The sequence below is a fragment of the Dromaius novaehollandiae genome, chromosome 2, assembly GCF_036370855.1.
Source record: "Dromaius novaehollandiae isolate bDroNov1 chromosome 2, bDroNov1.hap1, whole genome shotgun sequence".
Classification (NCBI taxonomy): Eukaryota; Metazoa; Chordata; class Aves; order Casuariiformes; family Dromaiidae; genus Dromaius; species Dromaius novaehollandiae.
The window spans coordinates 11,902,714-11,924,682 of record NC_088099.1 but is presented as its reverse complement, the minus strand read 5'-3'; the positions used below and the strand labels follow the sequence as shown (position 1 = coordinate 11,924,682).

The window sequence follows — 21,969 nt, the reverse complement described above, 5'->3', positions numbered from 1 at the left end:
GTAGTATAATTTATTAACTGCATTATATAGCTTGTATTAATAAAAAGGAAATTAAATTTACAGGCAATTCTTTAAATAAGAAGGGCACTCAGGAAGAGATTTATTGACAGGACGATTGTAAAAAGGCTGCCTTATGTGAAGCATTTAGTTGTGATGTTTGGCTCTGATTTTGTTCAGACGTGTAATTTTCTAAAAGAGTTCAATACAAATATATTCCAAGTTTCCACAAGAGGCGTGGTTACCTGCCTCTCTTACGTTCCTTTGAATCCTCCTCTGTACAAACTGCATCTGAGCTATACTTTTATAAGAGGAAAAAATTTTGGGGTCCTTACGGTTTTTATCATGAATAGTAAGTGACCAATGCAATCAAGGTAACAGGTCTGCTTATGTGAGGATGTTTAAAGTATATCCATTTCTGCATCCAGAAGCAAATGAGAGAAGCATAGCTAGTGGCATACATAACTGTCTTTAATTCTCCAGCCAGAAGGGCCAGATACCCCTTACAACTCGGTTGGCTGGGGGGATTCTTGGCATAAATCCAAAACAAGGGTCCAATTCCACGCTCTGGTTCTTTATCGAAAAGATTTATTACTCTGCCACAGTGCCTTCTCCTTACCTATGTAAATATTTACGTAAGGCAGAAGTTCAGCTACCTTCAATATAAAAAGATTCTAGCTCTTTATCTCTCAGGACCCATAGAGAGCTGTCAAATAAATATTTAGGCCACAGTTTTACAAATGTGGAAGCATAGGCAGGACTGGAGCCTTCTGGTTTGTCTACAGTGGAGGCCTTTACCTGAAGTCTCCTGACTGCCAGCAATTTTCTGTAGTTAACATATTTGTAAAGGCTAGTCTGGATGGTCTCCAAATATTTGTTTCAGGATACAAATATTTGATTTTGGAAAGAACAAAGTATCCAAAAGCAAATATGCAGGGAGTGTCTAAACCAAAACTACATTACCTTGTCCGAGCTGGTGGGCAGTGAATTAAATCAAGTGTAGAAAAACAGGCATATACCTTATATAAGAGTAGGTGTTCATGGGCCTTGTTTTGAAATATTTGGATGTCCTCAGGCTCTATGGGGATCAGCACCCAGTAGGTCCAGCAGATAACTGTTTACATTATATAACCTTCAGGAGGCATACTGATTGCTAGAAAGGTTGCATTTTACAGTCATTTTAACTTAAATTATTTTTAACTGTATTGGAAAGGCTTACTTATTAACACCCAGATTTGAAGCCATGTTAGCTGGTCCTGGTTAGACTCAGTTCTTGCATTTATCTGCATTTAGTTTGATACCTAATATATGTGTTTAGAAGATCCTTTTTGGCAATTAACTTTCATATGGGAAAAAGAACTAGGAGCTTTAAACAGTTAACCCTGAACTCTGCTATGAAGCCGGGAGGGCTGAGACAGTCAGACAATAGGAAGGAAATCCCACCCTCCCTGAACACTGGGCAGCAGCATGTTTCCTCATAGGCAGTGGGAAATGTTTGTTAAAACAAATGCCAGATTAGGGAAGTATCCGAACCCATCCTCCCCGGGGCGGGGATTGGCTGCCGAGGGTGACGGATGGTTAGCGTTACGCTTAGAGTGGAGAGGCAGTGTAAAATTCAGGCATTTCCTCCCTCCTCTTGTTGGAAGGGCTCTGAAAAAGACAAACGCGTAGCTGAGTTTCAGAAACAGCGCGTGCACTTCTCATTCTCAGGTAGCTCTGTTTGGAAATGAGTTTAACCATCAAAAATGTCTACAGAGCTGTAACCAGCAACTCGTGTTGAAATTGTGAGGATTCTAGACGTCGGTTTTGCTGCTTAGTTGCGGAAAACACAGTACTGGCAACGATAAAAAGAAAACATGATAAAGTTACTTCATTTTAAGTAAAAAGTACTTACAACAGAAATAAATCAGGCTACATGTATGCTCTACTCTTTCCCTGTGTTGGTCGGGTCTGTTGTACAGTTTATTTCCCTTGGAAAGGGGCTTGGAGGGGAGTAGAAAAAGCTGTATCAGCAGAAGTACTGTTTTGCCAGGATAAGCTGCATCCATGTTAGGAATGTAATTATAACCGCCATGAGTTAAAGGGGAGGTTGGACAGGTTCATAGAAAAGAAATCCATTGCAGGTTGGAAACGCAGAAACGCATGACTTGGGAAGTCCCCGAGCTGAAAGGTTGGAGGCTAGAAGATAAGCAGTCACAAGTATCATACGTGCCTGCTTATTACTACGTTTCCCTAGGTAGCTTCTTGTGGCAACTACTCTTTTGTGAGAAAACTGAGACTGACTAGCGTTGTGAAGAAGAGGCTGGTAAATATGCCCACAATTTCCTTTTTTTAAAATTACACTACCACATTTCAAGAGATGCATTTGTTTTTAATGCTAGTACTGGGCACCGCTATCCCACGTGGCTATGACCTTGTATTCTTACCATGCTCTTTTGCCATCCTCCTGAGCTCGCTAGTACAACTATCAAATGTGCAGAAGAGAAAACCACAGTGCTGGAGGGTTCTAGACACCAGGCTCCAGACTGTGAAAACAGGAGCTGAACGCTAGCAGTTAGCAGAACAGGGAGTACCATGTCCTCTCTTGCACTGGACCTGTGCTGGGCTGATGAATGCACAGCGCAGCCTTCTTCTCTGGGACTTGCTGACTTCTGACTGTACCAAACCCACCTACTCTCTGTTATGTGCTCAAGTCTTTATCTGGCTTTGTAAGATAGCTGTCTCTTGCAATTGGTGGCAGCCCACTTTACTGTGTGCTCAGCTTCCAGCCGCAAAGAAACCAAAATACCTTAAAGAAACACATTTCCTGAGAGGCAGATCTGCCTTGTTGTGATCGTAGAAGTAATAATGCAGAAAATTAGTGTAATTTTTTCATCAGAACAAAGCTTAGCAATATAGTTCTCTTTGCAGTGAAAATCTCAGCCATGCACTTAATTTAGGAAGTTGGGGGGAAGGGAACAAAATCTTAATAACAACAGACTCAGGAAATCCACTGAGCTGAAAATAGTTGGAGGATGGGAGAGTCTTAGGGAGAAGCTTATGCTGTTCTTACTTTTCCCCAGGCATCCAAAAACAAAAATATCAGACACAGGAGGGGGGCCCAGAGCAGAGGACCCCCAACAGTGTCTGCTGTCCCTGAAGCTGTCCAAGTGGATGCTGGCCGGAGGCGCAGTCCTTGCAGACGAGACATGGTGCAGAGATTGAAGTAGGCGCCACAGCTGCCAGATCCTCCCTCTTCAGCTTCCTCCTCCTGGCCATGCCCCTGGCCATGGGGACTGGCCATCCACTGCTGGCTACCCACGACTCTCAGAGGAGGTTCATGGGGAGCTCTGCAACTTGGTGGGGCCTCAGAAAGGAAGGATATACATAAAAAGGTGAGGGGGAAAGCACAGGCAGCATTTCAGCAAAAAGTCCTGGAGGAGTCTGGACTTGCAGCTTCTGCCGAAGACAATACACTGTGGGGAGGTGGGCTTTTGATCTGACCATGGCCATTCTTTTATTCTTAGGAATACCTTGTGGGTATAATAACTGATAATAACTTACGTAGAAAAGCCAGCCAGGTATGGATGCGGCGTAAGATACCGAATGCATTTTTTTCACTGTGTTCTCTAGATTTTCATGCACAGCTGGGAACAGAAGTTTATCCTAAAAGGTTTACCTGTGGGTAAGCAGACATATGTTTATGACATATGACATGACGTGTTTGTGCCAGCGTTATGCTTCATGAAAACTGTATGCCTGATTCACTGTAGAATCTGCCAGAGGAAACTTAGCTCTTCAATATTTTTTAACTAATTCAAAACAACAGAGTGAGTTTGTACTCATTTTATACTTTGTGTAATCTGGCAACTGTATTTTAGATACAGGAACAGGTGCCATACAATATGACATGCAAAAAGTCTTAGTGTGCATCTCCAAGTGTACATAGAATTTATTTCACAGAGGTTTTTCCAGTCTTGGTGTTATCTCTAAAATAATTTATATCTATGCAAAATGAATATACAAAAATGAAATTTGCTATTAAACTTAAAAGGAGTGAAACAGGATCTATTGGTAATTTATGAGGATGCAATGATTGGAGATATATCATCTGCCAATAAACAATCACTATGAGGAAATAAATAGTATCTTTTGTTATTAAAGTAGTTAGAAAGCTAGAGTAACTTTAATTACCTTGTATATTAAATGCCAGCATATCAAACAATACAAAAAAAAATCCTATGTTCAGGTCTGTCACCCCCAGCGAGTGGAAAAACATGGGTAAGAGAGATATTACAGCATGCCCTAAGAGCATGCAGAGACCTCCGTGTGGCTCTTTGTGCTGAGGCAGTTTGTTACAAGCTCGGCTGGTTGGGTTTGGTCCAGCACTGACTCTGAGCTGATCATTGCAGAGTTGCTCTGTCTCTACCCTGCACTTCAAAGCTTTCTGTGTTCGACGCTGGTTTGTTAGCTGCGACGTAGCACCGAGGCCAAGCTGGTTCCCTGCATCCATGTGGCACTTTGCTGGAATTAACAAGCCTCTCCAGTAAACAGGATTCTGTGGTGTATAGAGCAGAGACATCCAAATGTTTCTGAAAGAGATAATGTGTTATTGGTAGTACCGAACTGAAGCTAATAAGCCTTGTTGGACCCAAGCTGATCATATGCAGAGCTACCTAGCTGTGGCTCTGTACAGCTTTTTCCCAAGCTCCAGTTTCCAGGAACATAGTGTTTTGCATGACATTAGCTCCAGTCTCACGCAACTTATTATGCCAGTTTTGATGCCATGCAAAAGAGGCAAAATTGTTTCTGGAGCAGAGCTCCTCTCAGATTTAACACATTGCCTAAGCTAAAGATCCCTACCAGACTGAAGCTGGCTTGGCCTGAAGCCATCTTGATGTGTTTGCTGTATCCTGATGTCATCTGCAGCTTGAATAAGCTGCAGCTATCGCTTATTGGCTGTACAGAATAGTCATAATTAATAGCAACATTTGTGTCAGTTTTGAACCGTTATGGTCAAGATGAAAGCTAATGTAGGAACAAACAAATCCACATCTGCCAGTCTGTGCTTCTGACCTCTTACCTGAAGCATCATCTATTCCCCAGAGTCAAAAATAATACGATGGGTAAGATAAACTAATTCTGATCCAGGATCTCAGATTTAATTTTCATCACATTCTGTAAGGGAGCACTTACTCAAAACCAATTGTAATATTCAAATCTAATTGTCCTATCAGTAACAACCTTCTTCCACTGGTGAAACTGAAAGAGAATGCCATGGCAAGTTAACCAAACTGGAGCTTACACTGGGAATATTTGAAATGATGTGATTTGATGAGTGCTGAAACAAACAGATATGTATAATTTTTGATCTAACATATTATGTAGGATATGTATTATGTATAATTCACAAGTAAGAAATAGATACTATTTATATATTTTTCTATTTATCTTAGCTAATTGTTGCATTACATTCAGCAGATAGCACTCCACTCTCTTAAAAGGTTTCGTATTAAAATAAGAATTTATTAACAACCTATTAACTCTAACAGCAGTGATGTGGTTTTTGACACATTCCTAAATTTCTAAAACACAAATCTTCTAAATTAACAAGGCATACTGTTCAAAAGTCAGGGTTATCTATTAGCATGGTGACTAAATCCAGTTGCCATTGAAATAATAACTTTGAATATCCCAAAATGCTGAATTTGTAGTGTTCCATTGAATATCCACAATCCTGAATACAAAAGTGAAAAGAATCATATTTTAACATGCTGAATTATATGTATATGTCCCTCAGAGCAATCTTGATAATAGATTTTGCATTCTTTGCCTACATTTACTAAAATTTTTCACACGGAGAAATAAACCCTCAAATTTTATTTCAGTGTTTTGCATGTTTTATGGCCTCTTCTTAGTGCTGGACTATTTTATTTTATTTTATTTTATTTTATTTTATTTTATTAACATGAAAATATAGATTTATCATGCCCTTATTTCAATTCTTATCTGTAGGTCATGATACCTCTTATCTGAATTGTTTATGTGAAAATTTTCTCTTTTAACGACAACTATATTGCATTCAGTTTGGAAATAATGTTGCCTTTGAGAGGGTCACAGCACGAAGGTGTTGGGACAGACGTATAGACACTGGCTTTTCCTTCTTCCTCCACAAGTCTGTAGAGATCTAAGGAATACTGTTGAACTGCCAGTTGAAAAACCTTTTTTTTCTAAAAAGGACTGCATGTAATTAGGGGGTATGTGCATTCCTTCTCTGAAGACAGTTTGTGGCTCAAAAGCAGAATATTGAGTCCAAAATATTTAAATCTCCTTGGACCAATTCAACTCTATAAAATTTCCCTCAGCAAATGTAGAAAGATGAAGCTTCAATATAGCCACCAATCCTGCAAATGCTTTTTCAAGTTTGCAACTTAGAAAGTGTAGTTAAAACTGTTACGTTTCATGTGAATAAAATTCTCCCGTTTCATTTGTTCAAGCTTTGAAGTTTATTATTGTATGCAAAATTACAAAGGGAGGAGCAGAGCCTGAGGATTTCATACAGAGCCCACTGAAGTCTCTGGAAAGACTCCCGTTGACTTCAGTAACTCTGGGATCAGAACATAAATAACTTTCCTTATCCTGCACCAAGCAGGATTCCCAAATCTTTGGAACCCCAAATAATTTTTCTTCTGCTTCCTTCCTGTCTCCGTTTTATGAGATGTGGTTGTATAGGCCTGAAGACATTTTCTATCCTAGCTCAACTCCTCAAAAAGATACAGCAACACCAGTTTTGGACTAGTAGAAGTATGGTAATTCTCCATTACATAAGATGAAGCTAAATGTAAAGTGTCAGTACCATTTTAGACTCTAAGCAAATTCTATGTGACTTTTTAAACAAAAATAAAACATAGTGTTAGTTCTGAAATTTATGGGTGAAATAAGCAAAAAAAAAAAAAAAGCGCAGTGCCAAAAATAGTAGGAATTGTGTTTAAAAGCTGAATTGACAGAAGAGGTGATGTGCAATCATACTTTTCCAAATTCTAGAAATATTTTTCTAATATTATTCAGAAAAGTTAGAAAATGGCAGCTGTACACTTTGGATAGAATAGAATAGCAAAACAACACAGACCTGATAAAAAACTCAGTTGCAGAACGTTTACATAAAAGGGGTCTCCAGGGTCCTGTAATAAATATTAAGCAGAAAAGCAATGTAATAATTAAAATTATATTAATGTTAGAAAAATGATTGCTTTGCCAAATGGATTCTTAATTTGACAGTAGGGCAGAGTTTCCCCCACTCCTCTTATTCAATATACTGTATTTTAGAATTAGATTTGTGGTGTTTGATAGTATGAAAACAAGGCAACTCTAAGTGCAAAAGAGCCTGCGGCTGAGTTCTTTTCCTGGTGGATTTTATTCTTGGTGTGTCCAAATCAATAGGAAAATAATTCAGAGAAAAAAGAATTAGGAGAGGCAAAAAAGAAATAATCCCCTCCACTCAAGACTAAGAGAAAATTTCTTTTTGCAAACAGCCAGAAGACTCAAGTCTAAACCATCTCAAAATACTTTTTATACATGGAGGGATGCATGAAGAGACAAATTACCCATTTTGTCAAGCCCAAGTACTGTCCAGGGTGTGTGAATACCATGTCCAGGCAGGGATTAGAAGAGTGGAATCTCTCCTCACCCAGGAATTTAGTGACTAGAGGATGAACTCAAAGCATTTTTGGTAGCAGCATGGTTGCTATGCGTTTTAATGTATGCGAATTTTGGGTCAAGTACTTCAAATTTGTATCCAAACTTTACATTTTACTGTTAAGTAAGCCCACCCACATGACAGATGACACCAGAGCTAGCAGTTAGCTTCTCTCAACTTTCCATTACCACATAGGCATATGAAGGCATATGAAGGCAAACAAGACTTCCTGATGGTCTTTTAAAGTAAAGAGATAAAATATTAACAGATATATGCACACTTTTATAATGTGAAGTCCCTAGGAAAAAAATACAATTTACAAAACTCTTAAATTGTACTATATGCAAGCATTTTCACTGACTCCCGTGGAACTCCCAGGCTCGGGGAAAGTGAGGAGGTAGGAGCTATTTGCAAGCAATTATCTTGTCATGAAGCAATGGCAGCAGTTTGCCTGAATGTCTCTCACAGAAACAAAATATAATAAGGAATCATACCTTCTGAGGATTTGAGATGTAGCTTTGTCCCAGTTACTAGATTTCCATGGCACGCTACAGGCTGACTGTCTTGAGTTCTAGCTCAGCATTCCTGGAAGCTGAAATGTCAAACCCTGGACACAACATGTAGGACAACAATGTAATTAGCTTGTTATCCCTATGGAAATACCTGATCAAGTATGATACTGAAAATTATAAAAAAGACTTAAAAAATGAGGTTGCTCACAAAAGGTATTATGAAGAGACACTTCCAACTTTTCTGACAGCTGACCTCTTCTTTAGAAAAAAATAAAACCAGTCATGTTTCCTTCTAGAAACAAAGAATACAGATTGCATTTGTAAGACCAGAGAATGTATAACAGGACTCAATGGTTTAGTAACTCTAAAAGGGGCTGATGGTAATGTTGGATAATTAATTGAATGTGAACTTGTGTAGTTAATGAGGATATTATTACATTAAGAAAAGTTAAAATGGATTAGAGGACGACTAAGGGAGAAGTTGAAGACCAAAACCCCTTTACTATATTTGAAACAGGAAGTCTACAGGAAAGTTGATATGCATTGATTTAGGGTTTAAAGAGGGTAAATTAATAAGCTGTGGACACTGTTGAGAAGCTAAATGTAGTAGCGTGGGCTTCAAAAAGAGACTGGGAAGAACAACTGCGCTTTAAAACATCTTTGAACAGAAGTAGGGGTTAGTAGTATGATTAAACAAACAATGCTGTATCTATACTTGTAAATAAAACAGGTCCCAGAGTATTATTTGTGCCTGAAACCAATTGGCCCAACATGGCTTATGTTCACATGACCAAACTCTCTTCCCTGCAAAATGGGGAATTCTCATCCAAACTGTGTCTTGGGAATTGTATTTGGCTTGTACTGTGCCCTGAATCGTGCTTGGCCATCTTGTGGGAGAATAATAGTTGGCTTTCTTTTTCCAGAAGAAGTGTTAGCATTTTAACAAAATTGGTGACCACATGCCAGTGCCTGTGCTCGAACCTTTGCACTGCTTAGTTTATCCATATAGACATTTATTTCTTTTTTTATGCTATCTGCATGTGCCCATTAATATAATTTTGTGCAAATCCAGCTATTCTTAATCCAGAATAAATTAAGCTACAGACAGCCCTGAAACCAACAGTTCCTGTAAGCATTATCCTAAACAACTAATTCTGTCCTTATCCTTCTATAGTCATTTTACCGGTTACTCTGATCCTTTCCTTTAATAGCTGTGTCCTGCCAGGGTCAAGGCAGGTGCCCTGAGTGGCAGTAAATTCAGCCTTAACAAGTTCACTCTGTTGTTCCGCATTATTATGTAGTATTCCTCCTGTGGCACTATAATACGGAGAGGGGATAGCCAGTGAAACACTAGTGCTATTTGTCCTATTAGAACTGTGGAAGTCAAAAGATGATTGTGCAGTATGCCTATGGTTTACAGCAGCATATTTGTGAATTTTTTAGTTCAGCAATAAAAGACAGATCATACTGATTATTTCTGTTACACAGAAATATTACCGATCTTCTTCTCCCATTCAACAGTCCCTTTTTTAGAAAATAATTCGTATTTTGACCCAGTCTAAATATCCATTATGCTGCCAGTTAGCACATAAAGTTGTAACTAAGTATCACTGGAATTCAGAAAAGGGGCAATGGAAAAAAAAATGGAAAATGGTTGGATCCCCAACCTCTTGTTCTGAATATATCAAGTAATAGCATATCCATCTCACATTTTTTTAAGTCCATGAAGGCTGTGGTACTTAAGTTTCTAAATAGAGGTATAAAAATATAAGCTTAAGAAATCACATAAAATTTTTTGATCGTGAACTCTAAGATGCCAAATCCTTAAACAGATATATGCAGAGAGAGACTGAAAAAATTCAACTTGCAATGACATTTTAAAATAATTGCTATTACATGATGAGATCCATTTGTAAATGTTCAAAATTCTGAATATTTTTTGCAAATATAATGAAAATCCCGGCAATGTCAAAATTTGTAAGTGTAACTCTAAGAGTCAAAAAAGGAATCATGAATTCACACCTTATGCTTCCGTATGCCCTTTACATCTGTACTGTTGGACCTTCAGACAAGAGTGGAGGCCGCACTCCAGATCTCGGAATCCAGGGGGCTTTAAAGCCCTTTTGAAGTTAAGGAAATTTAACTTGAGTGAGGCCTTTAGAGTTGTTCCATTACTTCTATTTACATTAAAACCTAGCAAAATACTGTTGTATTTTTGCAGGTTGTTTTTACAGGCATTTATACGAAAGAGAAATATAAGCCCGCTTTTAATATTTTACAGAAATGATTCAGCAAGGCAGAACAGGAACCTCCTTTCTTTCTTTCTAACAAACTCTATAAACTATTCTAGTTCTACTACGTTTCAAAGTCTGCTGAATTTCTGAGTTGAAAATGAGCTGGGAATTTGGAAGTTTCTGTGAATGCTAAAATGACTGTGAAAAGAAATAAACCACTCTATGAAATAATAAGAGCCTAATCTTAGAATTCAAGGGAACAGTGTGGAAGGAGTCCTCTGACTTGCACAATGTGATAGGAATCACAAATCATATACACCATTTTAAAGCCCATGCTGCACAAGAATAGGAGTGTGATTCTCGAAACGGCATGCGTCCATTTGCCCAGGTGTTTAGCGACCATAGTATTCTTTTTCTGTCTGTTTGGGAATGATGTTGGTGACAGCCAACAGACATGAAAGCCTGCTAAGGCAGAAAGGTCAGCAGCGGCCGGGTGAGCAGAGGTATCCAAGAGAAAAGAAAGCTCAATAGAGTGCAATTTTTTCACCATCTCTGTTGTCTTGTTTGTTTTTTTTCCCGACTTTATCTCTTTTGCTTATTACTCTTCATGTTGCTCCTTTAGCTTCACTGACTGTGTGAGTCTTCCATCACACAGGAGACCTTATTTGGACTTCAAGGGAGGAAGGAAGACAGTGGAGGCACGTCGGAGTGGACGTAGCTCAGGAGGGGAGCAGCATTCTGCTGATCTGGCCTTTATAGAATCTGCAGTTTCAAATATTAGAAATGCTTGTCTGCATCTGGGTAAGTATTTTATTTTTTCAGCTTTTTTTTTTCTAATATTTTGCAAGCTATGCACTTTTTGGGTTTTTAAGCCTTTGCATGAAAATCAGGCTGGTGTACTTGTGCAAAATGTAAAAATGATGCCTGTCAGGCAAACAGAGTACATATCACTGCAGTAAACTGGTGACTGCTTCCAAACCATTGCTTTCTATTTCACTGCACATAAATATGAGTCTGCAAACCTTTTTTGCTGAGTTTAACAGGAAGAAAATCATAAGACTTTCATGCAAGGACAGTTAAAAGCAAACTAAGAAGGAGCATCTTAGAGAAAAAGAGCAGATAGAACTCATTCCCATAGTTATATGCCTTAAAGCCCTGGGTGTTCCTAGTGTATATAGTCTAAGGTATCATTCTCCCAGTGTGCTAAAAAGTATGGATGATTGTAGCAAGGTCTGCATTTGAAAGAACTGTTTGCAATGTCCTGGTGAGGCACCAAAAATAGAAAGCTGACCTGATTACACTGTCTGTGAATGGTTACATAATTTTCCATCATGATCAGTGATTATGTCATTTTGAAATTACATTAGAATTCACTCTACAACTCAAATCCATTAAGAAGGGGATGCAGTAGCAACTTTGCTAAATGTAGTATTTGCCATAAATATCTGACATCCCTGACCCCTATTATTTTCTTGGAAAAGATTAGCGTTGACTCCTCTTTCTGTGCAGTGGCTCAATCTGGGACCAGTTTGCCAGCCCAGGAAAGCAGCTTCTGATGGTGTTCTCTGTGGGTGGGCCTTTTGAATGAAATATTTAAAAATTCATTTAAAAATTTCTCTTTAGAAGTTGGAAAGATTTGTTACCATCCAGGGCATAGTCAACATTTTCTTTCTTAGCCAGCATTCACCTTGGGAATGTGAAGATGAGAACAATGTGACTTAATTTTGCAGGTTGGAAATTCAGATATAGAAGAAAAATGCTGCTGACCTAGTTTTAGAGTAAACTTCAACCAGTTGCAGTACATTCATTTTGATGCAGGTCTCCTTTTAAATGTTCTTATCTAATATCATTTTAAAGAGTATTCCAGAAACAAAGCAGGAAAAAAAAAGAAGCTATATTTTGGGAAAGAAGAAGCTTTTAAAAACATTATTCATTTAAAAATTATAGTGAAATGAGTGATTGCAGGAGATGGTAGAGGAGTTCAGAAGGAGATGAGAAAGGAGAGACACTCAGGACTGCAATTACTAAAGCTTTGCAAGAGAGAAGGACTTCAGAGTTGATACATATCAAAGGTGGAAACACCACATTTGCTGAGACATTGCTGAAATTGTACTCCATCCACGTTAGTAGACATAGCAAAATGTAAATGAGCAGGGAATCAAATCTTGATAACGATATTAACGCCTGTACATTGGGATATATGAGTTCATCTGCTATGAACACATAATTTGATGCTAAAATACCTAGCTGCATCTTAATTCCCTGGGCATCTTCAAAATCTGCAAGTTTCATCTACTGAGTTTAATTACTATCCTGATTATAGAAATAAGGTATCAACGTCCATTCACTGTGTGGTTTTAAGACTTGTATGTAATGTCTTGTGGGGATAGCTGTACAGACGTTGTTGGGTTCCCTTTCCCCTCTTTGAAAGACTGAGAGAAAGTTAATGCCTATTTACAGTTGCTTCTCAGGTCTATGAATGGCTTGTCCTACACAGCTACTATTGGTGACCATAAAATGATTTGGCCTTCGGTGGTGGTGGTGTGGAAATGTGACATATTCTTTTCCTGTTTCTTCCAAACACTGGAAATATTGTGCTAGATTGGTCTCTGACAGTGCAGATAGGAGTGAAGTAATCAAAATTAGTCTGGATAAAACAGAAGTGATGCTGAAATTGTGAAAGCACACGGAGAGCTGGCCAAACCTGTGGGAGAGTCACCTACTGAATTTGCCAGTGTGCCTTGCAGATTTAAAATTGTATTGAATCCAGCTAGCTGAAAGATCATTGCTCATCTTGTGTTCCCTCATGGCATTTGTTCCTGTTTGGTTTGCTGGTGCAGCATGTTCCTGGCATTACACCTTTCAAGAAAGAATTTAAAGCTTGTTTAGCAGAGGCTTCCTGCCTCTGCAGCCTGCTCCTGACAGAATGAGAGGCCAAATTCTGAAAGCTCCATGTTGCAATGAAGGAATGTTGTTTACCTTCAGATTATTTGGAGAGCGAGTGGAGAAAATAGGAGTTTATTTTGATTAATTTATTTGTTAATGATTATTATTTAATCACTTCAGGTCCCCACGTGCCAAACAATGGGCATTCCAGTAAATTTCAGAGAAATATTTTTTATTTTTAAATAGTGACTTGAAAAATTAAAAAAAAATAAGAGAAAAGAGAGTACAAAAATGGAGGAATGATTTATACACTGCGTTTTCCAGTTTGGGATAAACATCAGATAACAAACTAAGGCCAAAAGGGTATATGTTGGCAATCAATTCTACTCAGCCAGAAATTGAGAAATATGATTTATTTAAATGATGTGCTGTTTAATAAACATCTGAGTCCTTATTTGTACCTCTTGATTTGCCAAATTTTTTTGCCAGGAATATAGAAGATGAGGATATATGATAAGAACTACTTTTACCATCTGTTATAGGATAAAATTTGACATATTTTTTGGAAGAAACATGCATCTCTTCTGAAAAAAATATTATGAAAGACTGCTTATGGTGTGGTCAAGAGGCAAAAGGAATGTAAAACATATTTTAACCTACTCTTCGTAGGCAAGTAGCTAAAATTCTTGATTTAATAACATAGTGGGGTTATGGAGAAGTAACTGAATGAATTTTAGGAATCTTTCACTACCTTTTGTGAGACAAGTATTACAGTTTGATTTGGAAGAAAGTTTTCCTGGCTTTTCATTTCTTTACCACAGCAGTTTGTTAGCACAAAACCAGGCTAGTCTGTGCACAAAGAGACATGTCATTTCAGAACTTTATGGAAAAAGTTTAATGGAAGTAATTTTGTGTGAAGCAAATTATAAACAAGAAGGAACATGACATTTGGCAGATATTAACAAATAGAACTCCAAGAAAGTTGTCAATTCCTATTCAAAGTGATCCCTGTGAATATTCCTCGCTTCTCTTTGACTTCAATTCACTCTGCTACAATGAGGTTTAGGAGTAGTGTGTTATTTTTTGAATGCTCAAAAGCCCAATGGGATTAGGGCCACATTATGCTCCATTCTGGAAAAATGCTATTCCTCCCTGAAGACCTCACTCTGTTGTCTTAAGGGTCAGAGATAGAAAAGGCAGGGAAGAAAAGACACAATATGGAAACAGAAATATAAATTTAGCATACAATTTTAGTTTCTTATTGGATTATATTTAAAACATTACTGTAATTCCTTTTTTTGTTGTGCCATGTTTTCTTTTCCAAACTGTTTTGGTACTTTCTGTTCCCTTTTCCTCTTACTTTCCTTTCCCAAAAAACTGAATCCTAACCGTAATCTTCATCCTTCTTTCCTAAGGAAATGAGACTTGTGATCATACTTTGTGTGTGTGAGAGAGGAAGAGAAAGAAAACAGGGATTTCAAAAATAGTTGCATTCTTACAAGTTTTGTGAAAATATGTGCTAAGACAGAGGAGAGTTTGCAGAATCCTGTATTAAATAATCCAGGTCAACATTATTACAGAAAGCCATAGGAAACAGCTCCTCTTTATGGAGAACTGCTTGTTATGCTCATTCATACACATGCACTGTGCTGGGACTTTGTTTCAGCATGCAACATGCATTTGTAGTTTTGATGATCATTTATACATGTACCTTGCTATCTACAGATGCAGTTACCTACTCTGCCCAAGGAACTGCGGTATCCAGTATGTAGTAATGCAATTGCGTACTTAATTTCTTGAAAATCATTCTCTGTGTGTCTTAAAATTCAGTGTGCCCTATTTTCCTTAGGGAACACTATCCCTTCAACAAGTTGTAAACTGCAAATGAAGGATGAACAAAAATACTACCTAACAAATATTACTTGTTGAATATTACCAGGAGTGGTCAAATAACTACAGATGACTAGTCACATGCAAACCAGGTAATTGCAACAGGAATTGTCAGGACTATTACTGATAGGTGGTTCTCATTGCTTACAGACATGTATTGCCCCTTTCTGTGTCATCTTTGATTGCTCCATGTGTCTACAAATAATACTAATCCCATTGTCCTACAGGAATAAGAATCTGAAAAGTATGCTTTTGTGGGCTCTTTCATTTGCCTGGAAGTAATAATAGCTTCTGAGAATATCCATCTGTCACAACTGTTTTGCTTGTTTTTGACTGTCCAGAGTGCAAATAGTATTGAAAATTAGCAACAGATTTTCTAGGAAAAATATAGATGAGATATATAGTATCTGACTTGGCTTGGCTTAGAGGAGTTATAATCTGTTTTCCAGTGGAAGACATTTCAGTATTACATTTTTAAGAAGCTTGTATTAATCATGAGCCCTTAGGCACATGAACTATTTGAACTTTTGGCATGAAACGGTATACTTTCAGCTACACTTGTGCAATTCAGTTGGGTCCAGTATGTAATGCTTTTCACATCTTACTCTCCCTTAAATATGTTTGTAAAACTGACGGCACAATTAAAGAGCAATATAACTGGATGTTGATGGAGATGGAGCATGTACACTTGGCAGCTTCTGTCTTGAGAAAGTACAATGCATGGATAACCATCCTGATCATCACCGTTGGCATATGTAATGCTCGTATTTAAAAAAAAAAAAAATCTCATGATGATCAGTTTTTATTTAGACTCCGAGTCATAGGATTAACAAGATGCATATCCTCAATGTTTCAGTGGTAGATGAGAGGGCCTCCTATTTCCAAAGTGACTTGAGATTTTATTGGCTCAGCTTGGGAATCATTTGAGTGGTAAGTCCCTTCAAAGTGTCACAAAAGGGACATCTGAAAGCAGGGATAACCAAAGTCAGTGTGCTTTTTTAAAAATTAGGTTCTGAAATAACAAAGAGGTAGCTCAGTTTAAAACCTGCTTTTGTTTCCATTTAAATCAATGGGGACAAGAAGAGGCCCTTGATGTATTTTTCATTGGAGTTTTGCAAGCCATTTTGCTCCTTCAGCACTCTGAACTACTTTCTAGCTGAGTTATGCTCGTAAGAGCCCACAATGTTTCAAATAGACAAACATGTAAAACTTCTTTCAAGTCTTAGTCCCCATATTTTGGGGAATATTAATGCTGTCTGTGTTTAGTAAGTTAGACATGTAAATTTGTGAGGAACTGAATATTAGAAAAGTCAGGATCTAGAAATATATGTTATCTAATATGAGAGACATCTATGCATATACAGAAAATGGAGACACAGCACATTTGTTATTTATAATTTAACTCCTACAAAACAATTTTTCATAGGAAACTCATTATTCCTTTGAAGAAAGTCTTAGCTGGTATGGAATCTCTATTTGGTTATTAGGATTAAGAATGAAATTAAAATACTGAATCCTCTTCTAATAGGGCCAAATCTGCAGAAGATATAAATCAGAACAGCTCACATTTAAGTGAAGGAAGTTATGACAATTTACATCAGCTTAGGATTTGACCTTCTCTCCAGAAAATTATTTCTCTGAAGATCATACTTCCTATATTTGTCTTACTTTATGCCTGGCAGAGAATTAATTAATACATAATTGCTTTGGTGAACTCAGGATAAAACTTCTCTGTTCAAGAACTCTATTCATTTACTGATTAACTTGCTTCATGGCTGAGTTAGTTCTGCAGGGTCATGCTGTACTAATGACCAGAGCACAGGAACATTGTCAGACCAATGAGGACGAGGTAGGCTTGGAAGTATTCCAGATTTTGTTCAATTAATCACTGAAATTTCAGGAGCTGTGGGGACAGAGCTGAAACCAAGTACATAAAGGATTAGATTTGTATCCCTGAAGGAGGATGTGGGAGAGATACTTTACTGGATGAGACTCAAATAAAGATGAATCAAACAAAAATGTGAGGAAATGGAAAACAAATAATGCATCAAACTGTGTTACTGATAACTTCCCAGTAGATCGTGATTATTTTTCTTCATTATTATTTAATTTTGTTCTTTTTCTCCTCTAACAATGCCTCATTTTGCAGTCTTTATGTCAGTGTGACTTCTTACACATATAAAGACCACTCATGCATAAAGGGTTGTAAGATCTAGCTCCAGTCTCTTAAAAAGTTACCACTTTCTTTTCTCATTCCAGATTTTCCACCACTGCACACACAGTATGTGTCTTAGAACCTAAAAAATGCTGTGTTTAAGACCCAAAACTGGATAATTCTTGCTAAGGTCAATGAGAAGTGCAGATGCTCAATGTCTCGCAGACAGAGGCCCAGAGAAAGGTATGTTCTCCCTACGCATGGTTCTACATCCCATTAGTACTACTGAGATAATGGCATGTGCACTGGAAGGAAAATAGGCTGATCAAAGATTAGAAGAGACTGTGTTTTTTTAATAATCAGCAGTTCAGTTATTGATTTTTTTAAAAAAATAACATTCAGCTGAAAACTTTCAGCAGGTGCTATAAAGTGTCAGCTTCACATAGGTTGAGACAAAAGCCAGTTTTCAGGAAATCAGCTGGAATATTCCCAATTCTGTCTTTGATTTCCAGCAATCTTTTTTAGACTGCTAGGTGCTATAGTATCTAGTGACTTTAATTTGAGTTGTAGATACATCACAAAATGCCTTTCTTTTAACAACTCTGGCTGCATTTTTTACCTGAAAGAAATGATTTTAGCTTTAACTGATGGAGTCAACTCAGACAAAATTAAGTTCTATTGAAAGTTAAACTCTATTTTTAGTTTTTTATCAATTAATAGATCAAGTAAAAACTGTATCTGGGAGCTTATTTTGATTTGCAAATTCATGTCAGAATTACAGACTGACTGTCTTGACTTCAGCATTATCTTATGTTATTTAACTTGATCACATAACTCAATATGAGAACTCAAGTTTTTTCCGTTTAAAGATGAGACAACAGCACTTCAGTTAATCTGTAGGATCTAGTTAGTATCTCTTTTTAACTTTATAAGTGAGAAGTGAGACTAAATTTATTAACATTTGCTCAACTTTTAGAAAGTTGGTCAGTATCATAGGAAAGTATGTATAATCAAAATCGATTAAGGTAGATGTTTTCAATAAACTGAATTTCAGCACTGGATATCTAATACCACAAGGACTGTATTAGAACTGTACAACTGTATAAGCATACTATGACAATTTAGATCATTTTTTAGATGAGGATCATAACGTTGCGACAGTTTTAGCTTAATTATGACAGATGAAGGGATTTTTCTTTTAAGTGTGGTAAGTTCCGAGAAAAAAAAAATTGTTTCTGGGGTTGAAATTTTTCCTGCTTATTTTTCTCATTCAGTAAAGTCTTTTATTCCAGAGAAAATAAATCTTCTATACTGCACGGTTGGACTCTGATATTTTGAATATTATGGCAGAAAGAACATTTCTGTGGGAATTTCTAAATACTTGTGTGTGAACCACTGAATATGCTTTAAAATCCTGTCAAATTCTATCAAAAAGTATTTGCGATATACTCAAGATCCAGAGGAAATTGGATTGTTTCTTCAACCATTTATCTGTCTGAACCTCTTTCTCCCCATAAATGAAGAAAAGATGCTCCCCTTTCCCCTTCCCCTCCCACCTACAAGAGACAGCGCTCTCCATTTAAAAATAAAAGCAGTTGGTAGATTTTTAACCTACTCTACTGAAGCAGCTATCACACCATGCAAATAACTCCTTTCTGTTCCTATGTTAGCTGAGAAGCAGGCAAATATTATGCACTGTGCAGTGACTATTGTTAAGCTTTGTAGATTATAGAATTAAACTTCGGAGAAGATTTGGGGAGTGTGGCGGTGGTGTGTATCAGATTTAAACTAATTTAGATGATACAGGCTTTGTGACAAGCCCTAAGAAAAGTGAATGACTTATAGTGAGTGATACGACATTGACCAAAAAGAAGTCTGAGAGGTGCTTTTTAATTTTCTACTTATTAATGCATCAGTATTTCTTTTGCACTTATTTACAATAAGGATGGCATTCATCTAGCTAAAAGCAGGTTTACATTTGAGCTAGTTACCCTAGCCAGTGGAGAATTAGTCACTTCTGTCAATAAGATCTAGATACAAATTAATCTCCTTCTCCAAGTATATATCTAAAGCAGGTGAGATGAATGACATCTGAAAATATCTCTTAACTCACTATAAAAGGAGACTGGAGTTACTAGTTTAGCTGTAGATGTCTTCACTTCTGATGTCTGAAGTTAGGTGAGATGAATACCATACAGCAAGTCTGAATATAAGTTTCTTATTAGGAGGTATTATCTTTCTACTATTTAGGACTTTGTATGTAACAATATATTTCTTATTCTGCAGTTGAAGGATATCAAGAGACCAATAAATCTTCCAGATGACTACAAGAGTGAGGAGAGACAAATCGTAAACTCTGCTATAGCAGATATTAATTTTCCTGCTTACAGTACAGCAGTGAAGAGTCACAGAGCTCAGGTCTGTGAAATTTCGTTTTGAATCAGTGAAAGGTGGACACTGTATTTACAGACAGTAAAAATATAGATGACTTTACAAGTTAGTTAATTATAGCAATAAAATGTGCTGGAAATGTTGTAGTCACATCTAAAGCATAGATGTGTGATTGCTCTTTACTTTAATTTTCAAACTATCTACCAAATCCAAGTGCAAAATAAAACTGTTAAGAAAACACACCATGAGATGATTCACAGAAGTAAACGTGGGACTATGAGAAAGTTTACCTTCGGTACTGAAATTTATTACCAGAGATACCTAGGTCCAGAGATAAGCAGAAAATACTTTTTTGCTTGTACATTTAAAGTTATGTTTCTTACAGTTTTATGTCTCAAAATAAAGATACCCCAAAATCATTAAAATAAAGATGTAATAATTTTCTAGTTGGAACACATTAAGGGAGCGAGAACCCTGGGTTAGTTTATCCAGGCTGGCTTTCCAAACAGGACTGTGAACAAGTGACAGAGGGTGAGCCCTCCTCCATCTGGGCTTTTCACTAGCACCTATCGCATCACAGCCAAATTGCATCCAGCATCAGTTGTCCCTCCACTACCCTTGCTAGCCCAGGAGAGGTACCTTTCGAATTGTTGGCTTTCTTCATGTGTATCAGCTTTAGGTCCCTTTTATAACGGACAAAAGGAAGTTCCTCAGAGGAAGCAGCAGCAACTATAGAAAAGCTGCAAGCTGGAGATATCTAATAACTCAGAGAATGCTGGGTATATTGATTATGGATGGAAGGATCTGATTTCTTGCGTGTATCGGTTTACCTTTGCAGGTAATTTGGCTGATTCAGAATAAAGGCATACAGGCCTGTATAACAAAATAGTTTGGAAGTTAGCATCTGCTAACAATAGAATATAGCATTTTGACTTCAGTAATCTCATAAATTGCTTTTTCTTTACTGTTCTACCAACTAATTTTTTATCTAAAGTATTTGAAATCCCAACTTTGCTGATGTTTTGATGAAAAATGTAAAATACTCCTCCCTAATTCTGTTTTCAAAATTAAGAATATTTTTTTTCTGGTAAGAAAATCTTTCTTTCATTGTGAACTTGCTAGAAGACTTTCTCCATTCTTTGTGGCATTAGTTATATTCTGTGCAGGCTACTGTTATTCACTGTATTTGAATCTGGATGAGAAGTTCATACAGAGCCTTTCCCATGGCTTAGGTCACAGTAACAGCAGTAGCCCCAGGTTATAGTCTCTCTTTTGGCTTCCAGCCAATGCCTGTTTAAGGTTTTAGTACTAATTTTCAAAACAGTCAGTCAAAGACTCATGCCCACGACTTCATTAAGAATGAAGTCTTTATATTTTAATCTATTAAATAAGCAGTGTTCCATCAGAACAACACAGATCGTGAGACTAGCATCTGAAGAGTTGGAAGTAAAGCATTCTTAGCTAGAAAGGTCCATCAGCAAAAGAAAGTTCCAGGAGATCAGTTGAACTTAATGCCTGATCCTTTCTGGGAAATGCTGCACTGTGAAAGATCCTTTTCAGCCAATGAATGACATTCATAACTCTTCAAATGCTGCCAACTCTTCCCCTCAAAAAACAAAACAAAATCAAAGAGTTAAATGGCTTTTTAAATGGCATGGCTTTTCTAAAATTAATCTGCAGACTAATTCCCAGACTTGACCTTTGTCCAAAATGGGGTACAAAACCTTGTAGAGACTATGTGACTTTGTTATTGCCATTGATTTTATTTGAAAAAAAAAGTTACAGTGGTGTATAGAGTTTCAAAATTTCAGATGATAGTAGTAAAAAAAATGAATGACCTGTAACTATTGATTGATCAATAGCAGATTGATGCTATGCAGTAATTTCTGTAGTGTTTTATTGGAAATTGCTCATAAGTACTATTTAAAAATAGAATATGTCTATTATAGTTGACAATGCTAAGAAGCACTAATTTTACCTTTGCATGTCACAAGATGGCACTGTAAGAACATGCATCATGTTTGCACATCAAGTGTTGCCACAAAATACTGCCAAATGTACCTATATATCTTTCAGGTTCTGGCAGACTGTCTCGTTACAATCTGCTTGAGGGGTTCACATCCACTGTCGAGCATTCTGGCTATTAACCTTTCTGCAGACCCTGTCCTTACATGGAGTCCCTTTTGGGATGGGCGAAGGTGAGCAGAGCTCCACTTTGTGCTCACAACA

General features: G+C 37.3%; 1 long non-coding RNA gene across 1 annotated transcript; it reads left to right on the top strand.

The window, feature by feature from the left end:
* Positions 1-11,068: 11,068 nt before the first annotated feature.
* LOC112984827 (uncharacterized) lies at positions 11,069-21,969 on the top strand. Its single transcript, XR_003259592.2, has 4 exons — positions 11,069-11,219; positions 17,454-17,592; positions 19,636-19,767; positions 21,817-21,969. It is a non-coding gene; the product is annotated as an uncharacterized LOC112984827 (long non-coding RNA).